Source organism: Megalobrama amblycephala, linkage group LG20, assembly GCF_018812025.1.
Source record: "Megalobrama amblycephala isolate DHTTF-2021 linkage group LG20, ASM1881202v1, whole genome shotgun sequence".
In the NCBI taxonomy this organism is placed as follows: Eukaryota; Metazoa; Chordata; class Actinopteri; order Cypriniformes; family Xenocyprididae; genus Megalobrama; species Megalobrama amblycephala.
In genome coordinates, this window is record NC_063063.1 from 4,647,458 (window position 1) to 4,661,636 (window position 14,179).

Here is a 14,179-nt window from a genome sequence, read left to right on the forward strand (position 1 = left end):
AAATTTTGTCCTATCATAACAAACCATACATCAATGGAAAGATTATTATTTCAGCTTTAATATTATCATTATTATTTCAGATAATGTATAAATCTCAAGTTGAACCCTTATGACTGGTTTTGTGGTCTATGGTCACAAATATTAAATGTTTAGCTACTTATATCTTACCTCGCACTCTTTTGCAGTTAAAAATGAAGCGTTGTGCTGGAATTCAGGCTCAGTATGTATAAACAATAAAGCACAACTTCTTTGATTGTGATTGGCCATCTTGATCATTTTGACACTGACAAGTGCTGTTAAAGGGATAGTTCACCCAAAAATGAAAATTCTGTCGTTACTTCACTCACCCTCATGTTGTTCCAAACCTTGTATGAGTTTCTTTCTTCTATTGAACAGAAGAAGATATTGTAAAGAATGTTGGTAACCAGTCAGTTGACGGTATCCATTGACTTCCATAGTATTTTGTTTTCCTAGTATGGAAGTCAATGGCTACCGTCAACTGTTTGATTAAAAACATTCATTAAAATATCTTCTTTTCTGTTCAACAGAAGAAAGAAACTCATACAAGTTTGGAACAACATGAGGACAGAATTTTCATTTTTGGGTGAACTATCCCTTTAAGACCCGTTCAAGATAACTATATTAGCGTCCACACCAGCGACTATTTCGTTCTTGGCTGCATTTCCTAAAAGCTTTGGAAGTCTAAGTAGATCTTTGAACCACTGCCATCAATGGTCTCTACGATCAACTTGGCTCATGATGCTTTTGAGAAACACAGCCCTGTATACCCTAGTAAAAAAGTAATATATTTAAAATATATTTATGTCATACTAAATACACTTCTATTAACATATTTACTGACGTATCGCTTTAGACTTACTGATATAAAAATTACAATTAAACTTTATTTGGAGTACTACTTGTGCACAATGCACATTTATTAATATTAGGCCTAAAATGTGTTTTAATGTCACTATTGATGAGAATTGTATGATATTTTAATAATATCGGTCTTTAAATGCAAGATATTTAAAGTGTACCTAAAGTATACTTGCAATAGTTCCACTTTAGCAGATTCAAGTAATACTAAGTATATCTTTAGTTGGACTTCACTATAGCAATTCAGCCTAAAAATGTAGATTTAAAAATGTTTGGTCATCCTAACAAGCAGAGCAGCATCACAACAACTTGGCCATTTCTAATTATTGTCTATGGTGGTTATCCTTTATGGTGGAGATCCTTTAAGGCTGACAATCTACACAACATCTTAAAAAAAAAAAATAATTGTGTGTGTATACCAGCTCAGCAGGTATTATTTGTTATGTAACCAGGCAAATCTGTAATCAGTAGATCTGACCATGTCAAAAACTGCTTGGTTGGAATTAGCAATAAATCCACGTACGGCAACAGGAAAAGTCAGAGTGTATCTCCTTAGGGTTTATTGCTTGTTTATCTGGCACCAAACCGAAAAGCGCTGCTCTGCATTGGCATGCACTGGGTTTGTGCTTTAGAATAGGCGAATGTCTGTGATGCTCTCATCACGGTTGAATACCCTTGCATCCCTGACCTAAATTTGCTCAGCATTGCTATGAAGCACAGTTACTCCGCTCTCATGTTCTCTCACTGCTTTCAATCCCCACCTCCTTTCGGGCAGGGCCAGTTATGTTCTAATTCAGACACAGTTCCATAACATAACATGCCCAAAAAATGACTCTCATTTATGAAATCAACCAGATGACTCTGGCAGTCTAAGTAGAGCCTGATATTGGATTAGATGACAAGAATACAGACTGTAAATCTGATACCAGAAAATGTATTCCGAGTGCTGTGATGACATAAGCAACTTCTATAATCCCACAAGCATGCGAAATGATTCTTATGATGAGTCACTCCCTTATGAGCAGGGTGTAGAATGGTTGCACTGTACAGTGGTGGAAAGACAAATATGCATTTCAGCAAATTATGTACTGTGTGTTAAATATGTTATTTGTTTATTATTAGTGCAGCACACACCAATCAAGTAAAAATATATACATTTTTTATATTTATATATTAATATAGGCTATATTTATATTTTAAAAATATAAATAAAAGACAGGCTACATTAAAAATTTCAACCTAGAAATAAAAAAATTAAAAACTTTTAAACCAGATTGTTGCACAGTTGTATATATAAAATTGTGTATATATATATATATATATATATATTTACAGTATATATATACCACTCTATCCACATAAATACAGCATACTCACGTAAATCGATATAAATTATATAGCAAATCTCAACTGCTTAAAATGTTATCACCCAGCTCTAATCTGTTAAATGTGACTATAAACATTATAAACATTAATATCATGCTGTGTATTTAACTTAAAATTTTAGTTATTAAAATGTATCTTTACTTAATTTTCTTTTTAATACATTTCTAAATTCAAAACACAAAGCACTTATATTGTGTTTGGGTCAACCCGGATTTTAATTTTCCCCCTGAAAATGTTCATGTTATTGCATTGCACTTACACAGGGTATAACTACATCGCAAAAATTTCTGGATAATTTTTGTACTTTTTTGGGAATTTTTTCCCAACATTGTTACACTTGTGGTGTTCCAGGTCAAAAATGACCAGCCTACAAAAAAAAATAGCTTATACTGTAAATCTCTCATTATGCTATATTATGACCAAATATTGGATTCAGTCTTTTGGTCAACTTGTTTTATTTCAATTAGGTCAGGATTTGTATTTCTTTTTGGAACTGATTGATCATTGGCCTCATTGATCAGAGCTTATGCACTTTAGTTTTTGAATGAAAAAAGCAGTGTTTGTGGATAATTTTGTCAATAATCAATAAAATATGAAAAAAAAAAAAAAAATGAATCAAATATAAATATAAATACAAAACCTGAAAGAAAACAAGTTGACAAAAAGATTTAATCCAATATTTGGTGATAATATTAACAAGAGATTTAGCCTGTAGACCTTATGTAGCCCCGCCCCTTTTCAGCGCTGCGCTCGTTGTCTTTTGACTTCCGGTTTGTATGGAATTGTAATGAACTGCCCTTTTTAATATCTTCCAGGTCTACTGACATTGCTAAGACATCTGCTTTAAACATTACAATGCTCATGATGACTTTTGTTAACTCTGCAATAAGTAAATCCACTTAATCAGCTAATTATTCTTTGACAGCAATGTCATAAAATATACAGAGCCATCGCAAAAACGGAAGTTCAAAGACAAAATTCTAAAGATGGCTGCACACTTGCTTCTCTGGCGCATAGTCTATAAGTTACTTTTTTTGTATGCCGGTCATTTTTGATCAAGAACATCTCAAGTGTGTCTTTGTTCCATTTTGTACAGAATAAAAGCATTTCAAAACAAACTTCCATGGCAAGCAATGCAATTTTTTTTTCCATATTTTGAAAAATTATACACAAATAATGCAAAAACTGAGATGCATAAGCTCAAATCAATGAGGTCTATGATCAATCATCAGTTGCAAAATGAAATACAAAACCTGTCCTAAATAAAAGAAATTAAGTTGACAAAAAGATTTAATCCAATAATTTTACAAAGGCCAGTAATTTTTACCAGGAACAGCAAAGGTTTTAAAGGGTTTTAAGTTCATGTAGCTCGACTGTAGCTGTCAATAAACCAAAAGGAGGACAACCTGAATAATGAATTCTGAAATCTGTGTTAATTTTTCAATTCATCTATATACATTTGATCATTTGTAGTGATTTTATTACCAAAATAGAATACAGAAATATTTTTATTAATGGTCTCAAACCTTTGTACCCCACTTTACATGTGCTTCAGCTCATGGCTAACAGCATTCCGGAACAGTCATGCTCAAGTTCTCAGGGCAAAGGACCATGTGGATGCATGTAGACATGGAATTTTGGAATTCTGCTCATCACGCTTCTGTCAGAGAGGTAATGGCCTAAGTCTCTGCAGCTGCAAATTCACCTCAAATCACACAAACCACTAGGTCTGTGGCAGAGATCCCAATCACACCCTCTCATGCCAACTAGTCTGAAGGGACTGGTGTTGCAGCAAGCTAAACCCCTCTGACAGTACCATGCCAATTAAGCACTCATGCTGGTTTGAAAGATTTCATATGGCATTATGTCAGAGATTTTCTGCTCTTTGTAAGCCTGTCCTTATCACTAAACCACAACAGTTTGCTCAGATGTTTTCATGGGGCTTAGTGATCATTAAAAATAATAAGCACAAATGGCTAATATCTATAATGCTGCAGTTAAACAATTATCATTTTTGTAACAGCATGTTTACAAAAATGGCACAAAACAGCAATCAATAGCTGCATTTACATAACCTGATTCGAATCAGACTATTGTTGTCAAAAGTACTGACTTCGATACCAAGTCTGTAATGAAATAAATATGTGATGCTTTGAGGGCTGTTGAGCGGATTCGTAAACACCTCTGATTGGCTAATGTGTTCACGAGCTCAACATATATGTCTGCGACAGACGCCTTCTTTCAAAAGCTCCTGTGTGTGGCTGTGTAAGCGCTCTGTGAAGAGGGTCACTGATGTCTATTTACAACATGTTTTTGAAGCATTGATCATTTTAGTCAATCACTGATATATCTGATGAGCGTGTGAACAAGCCAATCAGAGGTGTTTACAAATCCACTCAACAGCGCTCAAAATGTCACATTTTTAAAATTTCAGTACCGACTTGGTACTTAAGTCAAGGTACTTTTGACAACACTAAATCAGACTACTAGCACAGTCGGAATAAAAAAAGTCACACGTAACCACGTCAATCAGAAAGAATTGCCAAATCCAATTAATATTTCATTCGGATTGTAAGGGGTGGTTTAAACCTTTTCAAATCCGATCGAGAGGAGACGTAAACACTTGATCGGACTGAAAACCGAAACTCGAAAGTACTGCACATGTACAATGACGTAGAAATGCCGTAATGACATATGACGTGAGGAACGAGCTGTTGTTGTTGAATGAAGTCATGTCATTCTAAAATTCTCCTTCCACTCATCGTCTGTGAAGTGGAGCAGGACAGCGTCCCACCATTCCTTGTTTCTGACTTTCATCCACAGACGCCTTGATAAATATAAGCAGCACGGCACAGAGCTTCATGTGCTCGTCTTCCCGAAATAGATAAATATCAAGTCTATACAAAGAAAAAGAAACAATTTAGGAGAATAGTATGCAACAACAGCACTAGATTTGTGCAGTGCCAAAAAAATCAAAAAGCTTGTGACATAAATGTGCACATCAACTCGATCACTTTATTTCGAGTTCATGTAAACACTACTTTGGGTTCATCAGTCGGAATGAATTCACAAAAGGTGTCCATGTAAATGTAGCTAATGCAAAGTTTTTTGTTCTTTCCCCACAAGAAAGATACTAGATCTGTCTAATTATATGTGAATTTGAATTATTTGATAATGACTTCTGCTTAATTTCCAAATCAGAAGGTTGTCAGGAAATACCCCTAATTAATTAGTCAGTTTGATTAAAGGTGCAATACGTAAGACTCGCTAGAGGTTGCTAGAGGCCTATTCAAAACAAAGGCGTGGCTTGATGATGCCAAGTTTGAGCGCAGAATCTTGGGACATGTGGTCTTCACCTCACAGCCGGTGGAAAACAATTGGGATAGGACTCAGGAAGAAATCATGTTCATGGATGCGATTATTAACGTTACTGTAGTATGAAGCAGAGCAGGACCGAGTGTTATGGGAGCTGAACGAGGCCGCTGGAGCGATTACGCAACACACGAGCAGCGGAAATTGTATTATTTCACAGTCGCCGGCGCTGCTTCAGCTTTTCCGGTCAAGCGTATGAGGTAACGCAGCTCTGTTTATCATATTAGATACATTTGAGAGTGTTGAAAATGTTATAACATTACTCTGTGCGTTTGCTCGCCGGCTGCTGTGAGACGCTTGTTTGAGACACACTGCAGTAAGATAGATCGATTTTATAACATCATATTAAATGCTGAATGGCTTGTGTTGATAAATGGCATGCAATTAATTTTAAAACATATTGTATGATGGAGAAAATTCTGTATTACTGTTACTAAAAATAAAGCTGCATCTGATTATGCTATGTCAGCAACTTCACAAAATAGTGTTTTTCTCTGAGGCGTGGTAAAGCATGGTACTCGCATAAAATTAAGAAAATTAGATTCAAACAATAAGACTAAACATTTTGAGCTATATAACAATAATTAGTTTTCTGTCTATAAATATATCAAAACAGTTGTTCCCTTGTCTATTAAAATGTGTAATATATTAAAGCATCTTTGGTGTTTCCATGCATGGTTTCTACAAAATAAAACCGGAAACCGAGGGTAATGCGGGTATGACGCAATTGACAGGCGACTCCTCACACGTCCCGGAGCCTTGGTTAAAATTGCAATTTTTTCAAATAGTTGCAAACATTTGGGATATTGTAAGTACTCAAGTGAACAAAAAAATTAACACTGGTCTAGTGGTTTTTGGATATTTTACTGCAAAATTCTTACATATTGCACCTTTAACTAACCATTTTAAGACTTAAATTACATCTTCAACAGATGATTTTAATGTGAATTTTGGGCACAAATACAACACTAAAGGAATTATGAAAATGCTGCTCATTCCCATACAACAAAGGTGCCTGTGGATACACCCTATCTAGGGTTCTTTGCATGGTCTCTAAACCTTGAGGGGATTCTATTCTTAAAAAAATATATATATAGCCTATATATTGAGAAGCAGTCAACCTAACACAGACTCATGACAATTCTTTCAAAACGTCAAACAGTAATCGGCCACTATAGTGATGGCGGTCAATTCATGTAGCTAATCATTCTAAAACATCAACTGTAATGAGAAAAAAGGCGAGGCAACCCTATAACACAACCAAAGAGAGTCCTTAAAATCTTCAACTCAACCCCCATTTTAAATCGGATTACAGTCCACAAGGGATGCAGTTTAACACAGTGATAATAGCCTATATGCAGTGGGTACCGCTACCAAAACGAGCCCATGTGTGAAGCGCGCATTGACTATGAAGAATAATGCTGGATACTAAATGAACCCATGCATCCCCATGATTAGACAACTGCACTGTTGTTGAAGAAAGGGGTTGCATAGCATTATTAGAACACAGTATAAGCACTCGGTCAGCGACGAAGCGTGACCATGAATTGTAATAATAATAATTTCGACAGGACTGATATCAGACACAGAGACGCTACAGTGATGGCTGAATTCAGACACATGAATACAGTCAGACGACACGAAGAGCTGGAATCATGGCCGCATCTCTGTTCTTTAGAGATGGAGGGAGGAGGTGCGCTCCAACAAAGCATCCTTCAACCAAAAATCGATTTACAATGTGCTTGAACTTACATACGCATTCCGTTTTTGAAGGAGTAGAAGAAACTAGCTCAATTGAATACAGTATTCTTTTTATTTGGAATTATCCGCCATTACTCGAATTCTTGCGTGGCAGTCCGTGAATATTTAGTTAGAATTAAAATGACACATTGTACGCAATAGCTCTCGCAATTTGACCTTCAACTGATAATATGAAAATAAAGGTAACATACATTATAATAATAAAAAAGATTTACGCGTCTAGATTGGTTTTTGGTGAAAAGTCCCATAAATACCGTTACACGTACGCTCGGTTCGGTCTGAATAATCTTGTTAGTCACTTAACGTATTTTTCTAAAGAGGCCGGGTATTTTCCCCCAATAAGCGAGTCAAAATTCGAGCATATTCTATATTCAGAGCATTAGTTTATTAATACGTAAGCTGCGCAGGCCCGAATTAACATGGTCAACGCCGATTTAAAATTGCGCCAAGGGCACGCATGCTTTATGTTTGATATCTCCTTCGAATACAGTGCACAAAAAACAGCGGACATACACTAATAAACCGCATTTAAAATCACAAATGGCAGCTTTGACAGGTTTTCCTTACCTGTGCACGCGTCGCTGTTATTGTCTCTCCAGCTGCAGTCGCTCACTGAGCGCACGACGAGAGCTGTCGTTCCTAAAGCAGCCTGTTCAAGGGATGAGGCGCTAGAGAGACATGAGATTCTTCTGCCTGAGAGAATACACTGTTTTTCTTCCCAAGTCTTTCATAAGTCGCCGCGCTCAGTACAATAACCTCCTGGGGCCCAGGAATAGACTTTTGGCCTCTGTAGTGGACATTATATTTTAGCGATTTTCTCTGATATCATACATGTCACGGTTTTAAGGATGCCCTGTAAAGAGCACATTCAGGGCTTTGCAGAGATACCAAATATTCGGAGGTTTCACCATGACCACTCCCTCTCCTTGATTTTTAAATGTGACTGACATTGATTTAGTGATAACATTTAACACCCTATGGAAATATGATAATATTTTGTTATAATCATTTAGTAATTTTCAAATTGTTTGTCATAAATCAACATCTCAGGAAAATGTTATGAGGTTTCTAATCAAAATATGACTTTCTGTTACAAAACAGAACATTGATTTTACACATGTCCGCTGTAGAGGACAACAGGACTTAAATCATGTTTATCAGGCATTTTGGGAGATTCAACAAGTGAATAGCGAAATAAATTATGTATCAATATTCCTATTAATTATTAGATATTATTATGAAAATGTTGCCAATTATTACTCCCATTATTACACTTCTTTTTTTCCATTACATGTTGCTCCAAGAACATATTAATATGCAAATTAGATATAGTGTATGAATTGAATTGAATGTAAAAACCCATGTATGGCTATTTTACCCACATATTGCATAAAGTAAAATTGTATATCAATTAATTGCATTATATTTTTTATAATATAGTTGAGAATCATCTTTAAACAAAGTTTGGTTAAAAAAAAAAGCCTAAAAATTGATTAGTGAATTTAAAAAAAAAAAAAAAAAAATTATGTTATTTTATTTTTTAAACAACTTAGTCCTGGTGTCCACTACAGAGGACAAAGCATAACATATGAATAAAATATAATTTTTCAAAAATGTTACTTTTTCATTTGCTTCTTATGCTCTAAACAATATGACGTGAAAAAATACTAAATTCAAAAAAAAAAAAAATTCTGGGTTCCAGGAGGATATAGCCTATATAAAAAAATCTCCTTTTGATTCAAATCGAAGACGTGAGTGTTTAAAATACATATTTTTGTTTACTATAAGATACAGTGCTGCTGTATACAGTGGATGGGACCAGTATTTGGACACTTCAAAACGAACAAATGAATTGCATTATACAGCAAAACATAGGGTGAATGCGGGTAGGGTGGGCTATTTAAGTTTGATTGCACTGTACTTAATGGGTTTACACTTTCAGAGCATGACAATGGTCTTTCATTAAAGAGACACTATTTTTTTTTTAAATGATAAAATAGTTTTGGCTGATGCACATTGACACACCTCAAAGGAGGACACCCTTATGTTTAAAGGTAGAAAACCTTCTGACATAAGATTTTATTTTTTAAATTATAAGGTTGGTCACTAAATGTAAACAAATATTATTGTGACAGTTCATATTTTGTTTGTTACTGCAGTTAACAGGAAATAAAATGCAAAGAATAAAATGAATTAAATTTGTTAGTTTTCTTGTAAGGTATTTAAATATTGCTGGTCCACTTTGGCTGAATGTGTTAAAGTAGGCAACCTTTAAACTTCAGTAATTATATTCAAATTCATTAAATAAACTGACATGCATTGTTTATTTTATAGTTGACATTTATAATCTACTTTTTAGAAAAAAAAAAAGTGAGTGTGGCATTAGGAAATTCAAGACAAGAGATGGGAGAAAGTAAAGAAAGAGCATAAAAATAAGAAGACGCATCAATCTGTGGAGTGAAGAAAGGATGAGAGGAGCAAAATGTAGATGCAGAATATAACAATTTAAAATATGGAAACTATTTAAGTTCACTTAAAGTGTTTAGAGAAAACATAGACAGAAAAAAAAGATTTACAATATGGTTACCATATTAAATGTTCCTCGTATTCAGTTTTTGTTAGCCTATTTGTTGTTGCATGTGTTATAGTCCCATTTTTAATATGTTGTAGAGTTCATTTAATCCATATTCTGATTTCATCAAATTTAATGTCAACGCAACATTTTCTATCAGCTGTTTTGAATTTTACACATGCATTGAGTGAACTGATGAATTTTACTCATAGCCTAGGCTATATGCTTTTAGGTTTGTTAAATATGTTGTTGAATATGTTTGTTTGATAATATGTGTTAATAAATCATGTGTTTTTTTAATTAATATACAGGATATTTTTTGATAAATCATGGCTGGCCCACTTTACCTGAAAAGATATTTATCAGGAGAGCATGACCTCAAAATGTTTATTGGTATATACCTCACAAATAACACATTATATGAACTGTATTCAAATTGAAATATTATAGCAGGACCCTAAAGTTAACAAAGAAAAGAAAAGAAAAAAACATCTAAGTATCTAAATTACACGTTTAACAAAAAGTGGCCCACTTTACCTGCATTTACCCTAAAAGAATGCAGCATTTATTTTAAATTAAAGGTGCCCTAGAACCAGTTTTTACAAGATGTAATATAAGTCTAAGGTGTCCCCTGAATGTGTCTGTGAAGTTTCAGCTCAAAATGCCCCATAGATTTTTTTAAATTAATTTTTTAACTGCCTATTTTGGGGCATCATTAACTATGCACCAATTCAGGCTGCGGCTCCTTTAAATCGCACGCTCCCTGCCCCCCGAGCTCTCGACTATAATACAGTGCATTTACAAAGTTCACACAGCTAATATAACCCTCAAATGGATCTTTACAAGATGTTCGTGCATCTTGCATGCATGCGTCGGATCATGTGAATATAGTATTTATTTGGATGTTTACATTTGATTCTGAATGAATTTGAAGCTGTGCTTCGTGGCTAAAGCTAACATTACACACTGCTGAAGAGATTTATAAAGAATGAAGTTGTGTTTGTGCATTATACAGACTGCAAGTGTTTAAAAATGAAAATAGCGACGGCTCTCTTGTCTCCGTGAATACAGTAAGAAACGATGGTAACTTTAACCACATTTAACAGTACATTAGCAACATGCTAACGAAACATTTATAAAGACAATTTACAAATATCACTAAAAATATCATGTAATCATGGATCATGTCAGTTATTATCGCTCCATCTGCCATTTTTCGCTATTGTCTTTGCTTGCTTACCTAGTCTGATGATTCAGCTGTGCACAGATCCAGACGTTAATACTGCTGCCCTTGTCTAATGCCTTGAACATGAGCTGGCATATGCAAATATTGGGGGCGTACATATTAATGATCCCGACTGTTATGTAACACTCGGTGTTATGTTGAGATTCGCCTGTTTTCCGGAGGTCTTTTAAACAAATGAGATTTATATAAGAAGGAGGAAACAATGGTGTTTGAGACACACTGTATGTCATTTCCATGTACTGAACTCTTGTTATTCAACTATGCCACGGTAAATTCAATTTTTGATTCTAGGGCACCTTTAAGATAGATTACAATAGGTTTATTATAAAACAACAGAGGGTGGATTAGTGTAATGTGGGAAACCTAGCCTATCTCCTCTTTTACATTAAAGCCGACATGATTGGTGTTGATTTCAAGTGGTGTAAAGTGATTTAAATCACGTGACTTTCTGGAAATAATTTCGTAAATGTGGCCATGAAAATCATCAAAAAGGAAGTACCTCTTGTGAAGTCCATTTAAATGTCAGTAACATATAGGATTTAGACTAAACCTAAAGGTATAGTTCAACCACAAATTAAAATTCTTTAATCATTTACATCATTTTAAGATCATACTAGAGGACAATGGGATTCTGGACCATGATGAGTCCATGACTGGCAAGGACTGCTTTTGTCTTTACCATTACAATTTGCTTTGCACATGGTAAGAATATGGAGCACGTACTTTCAAAAGCATGTATTGAGTACAGAAGTTTAACAACAGTTTTAAAGACATTTAAAGCATTTAAAGATCTTTTTTGAAATATTTTTTCTATATTAACTCAAATTTTACATTTTTGACTTCATTACGTTTATTACTGTTGTATATTTGTAAAATTCTTTTAAATAGTTTTTTAGACAAACTTTTAGATAAACACAACCAACACACTGTAGGCCTACTAAATTAAAAAAACCAAAACAAGTGCATGCACATTTAACCAGGAGGGTTTTTGCAAGTTTGCTTTGTTTTGGATTAGAAATTGTTTAATTTGTACGTAGCATTCTGAGAAAAACTCTACTATATCTTTGTATAGTCATACATTTAAAGTCTGACTTTAAGGTCAGGGGCGCATTTTAAATGGGGGGCCAAGCTGGCACTGCCTCAAAAGAGGGTGGCCGTAAGTGACCAACAGAAGCTCAACGAAAAAAACACATGGTAAAATCTATGGTACACTATTAAGAAGTGGTAACCTGCAGTTGTTATCTTTGTGAGTGACCTGGTCTTACCCTTGACTATAACGTAATGTATATTGATTCAGTGATGTTTAATATTTTTGGCTTGAATAAAATTAATTAATACAGATCTTACCACGTACATTTTTTTTTTTTTTTTTTTTTGTGGATCCATAAAGTAAGATTTCTGTAAAGCCACCGTTTATTTCTTCCTTTGCCTTTTCACTACAGTATCTAACACCAGTCAGTAATATTTATCAATGATCCCAACAGATATTTTCAGACAAATGATTTCATTGTTTAGGACCTATTCAATATAATTCCAACAATTTAACATATTCAGTGATGTAAAACACTTAATAGGAAAATGACTTAAAAATGAAAATTCTGAATAGACAAAATTGCTTTGTCTCAAAACTCAAGTCTTTATCACAAAGGCAACACAAGATCACTGGAAAAGCATACATTTTTGCAAAACACAAAAACCTACCAAGTATACAAATCACTGCAGTTTCCAACTTAAATGTCAAGTCAAATCACCTTTATTTATATAGCACTTTTTACAATAAATGAACACTAGAGGCAGTAAAACAACAAGCACTTTTAATCCTTTTCACACAAAATTGATTACAGGGTCAGATCTATTAATAAAGACTTGTTTTCACATGCTTCCTTGCACAGTATTATATTATGACCTCAAAACACCTTTTGCCATAGTGCATGATTAAAGAATCATGACAAAAGAGCTCAAAGACTCGTAGAATCAAGCTAAAATGGCACGAATGTTTCATGAAATACATTTTTATGTCACATTTGCTAATGACTATGTTTAGGGTTTAGTGTAGCTGGCATGTTATTTTTAAACATGATAGAGCATGAATGCTGCCTTCACATGCTATCAGATCATTGTAAATATGAATATAGTAGTTTGGACATGAATGCCCTCTCAAGTTGTACTGGGAAGCTCAGGGATCATTTTAATACCCCATTTCCAGAGTTGGGGGAAGGGGGGCACAAACTTAAAGTATTGTGTATTCTAGTATTGTAAAGTACTGTAACTATATAGTGGCATTTGTACTGTTCTGTCTCCCCTAGTTGTCACGTTTGAGGCTGAGAATGTGTGAGCAGGTAAGTAGGTCCCACAACATTATGCAACACATAGGACATCCTGCTGTATAGACATAGACACACTAGTTTAGGAGAGAGAGCCATCCCCTGTATGGTTTGTTGTCAGAGCATTGTCGTATGTTTACCTGTTTAACGTTCCCTCCAAGTCGAGTTGAGTTGAGTCAAGTGAAGTGTTGCTGTTAAGTTCTGTTTTCCCCTTCAGGGTGGTTTTGCTTTGTTTTATTTATATTATTGAAAAAAGCCCATTATTTCTTCTGCAATTGGGTCCTCGCTCCTTCCATCACCCCACAAACCTGACAGCTTGTTATTTGGCAAGCTTAGTGTAATTTAGATGGGTCGTTTTTACGCCAAAGACATTTTCTTTTCTACATTTTACTTTTGGTTCTTAGCTTAGTTAACCTATTCCTTTGTTGGTACCTCTCATTGCTCACCTTCCCATCTTTTTTCATGTGTTAATTGTTCCATTGTAAATATAGAGTTTTCACCTTTGTTACGTTGAGCACTGTAGCCTACACTTTGAATAATAAATAACTTGAGTGGAGATTTTGCCTACTTCCATTTATTTTACTGGCTTCCCTACATTTTGATACACGCACAGACTTTAGTAATGTTATACTCCTGTAT

The 14,179-nt window shown here is 34.6% G+C and overlaps 1 protein-coding gene across 9 annotated transcripts in view; it reads right to left on the reverse strand.

The window, feature by feature from the left end:
• Window positions 1-8,136, reverse strand: part of mapta (microtubule-associated protein tau a) — a 46,908-nt gene extending 38,772 nt beyond the window's left edge. For 7 of the 9 annotated variants that reach the window (XM_048170349.1, XM_048170345.1, XM_048170344.1 and 4 more), the window contains exon 1: window positions 7,966-8,114. The gene's annotated coding sequence lies outside the window, so the exon portion shown is untranslated. Of the gene's footprint in view, window positions 1-7,965 lie in introns of all 9 variants that reach the window. The other 2 variants (XM_048170342.1, XM_048170343.1) reach the window with 2 other exon arrangements.
• Window positions 8,137-14,179: the final 6,043 nt, after the last annotated feature.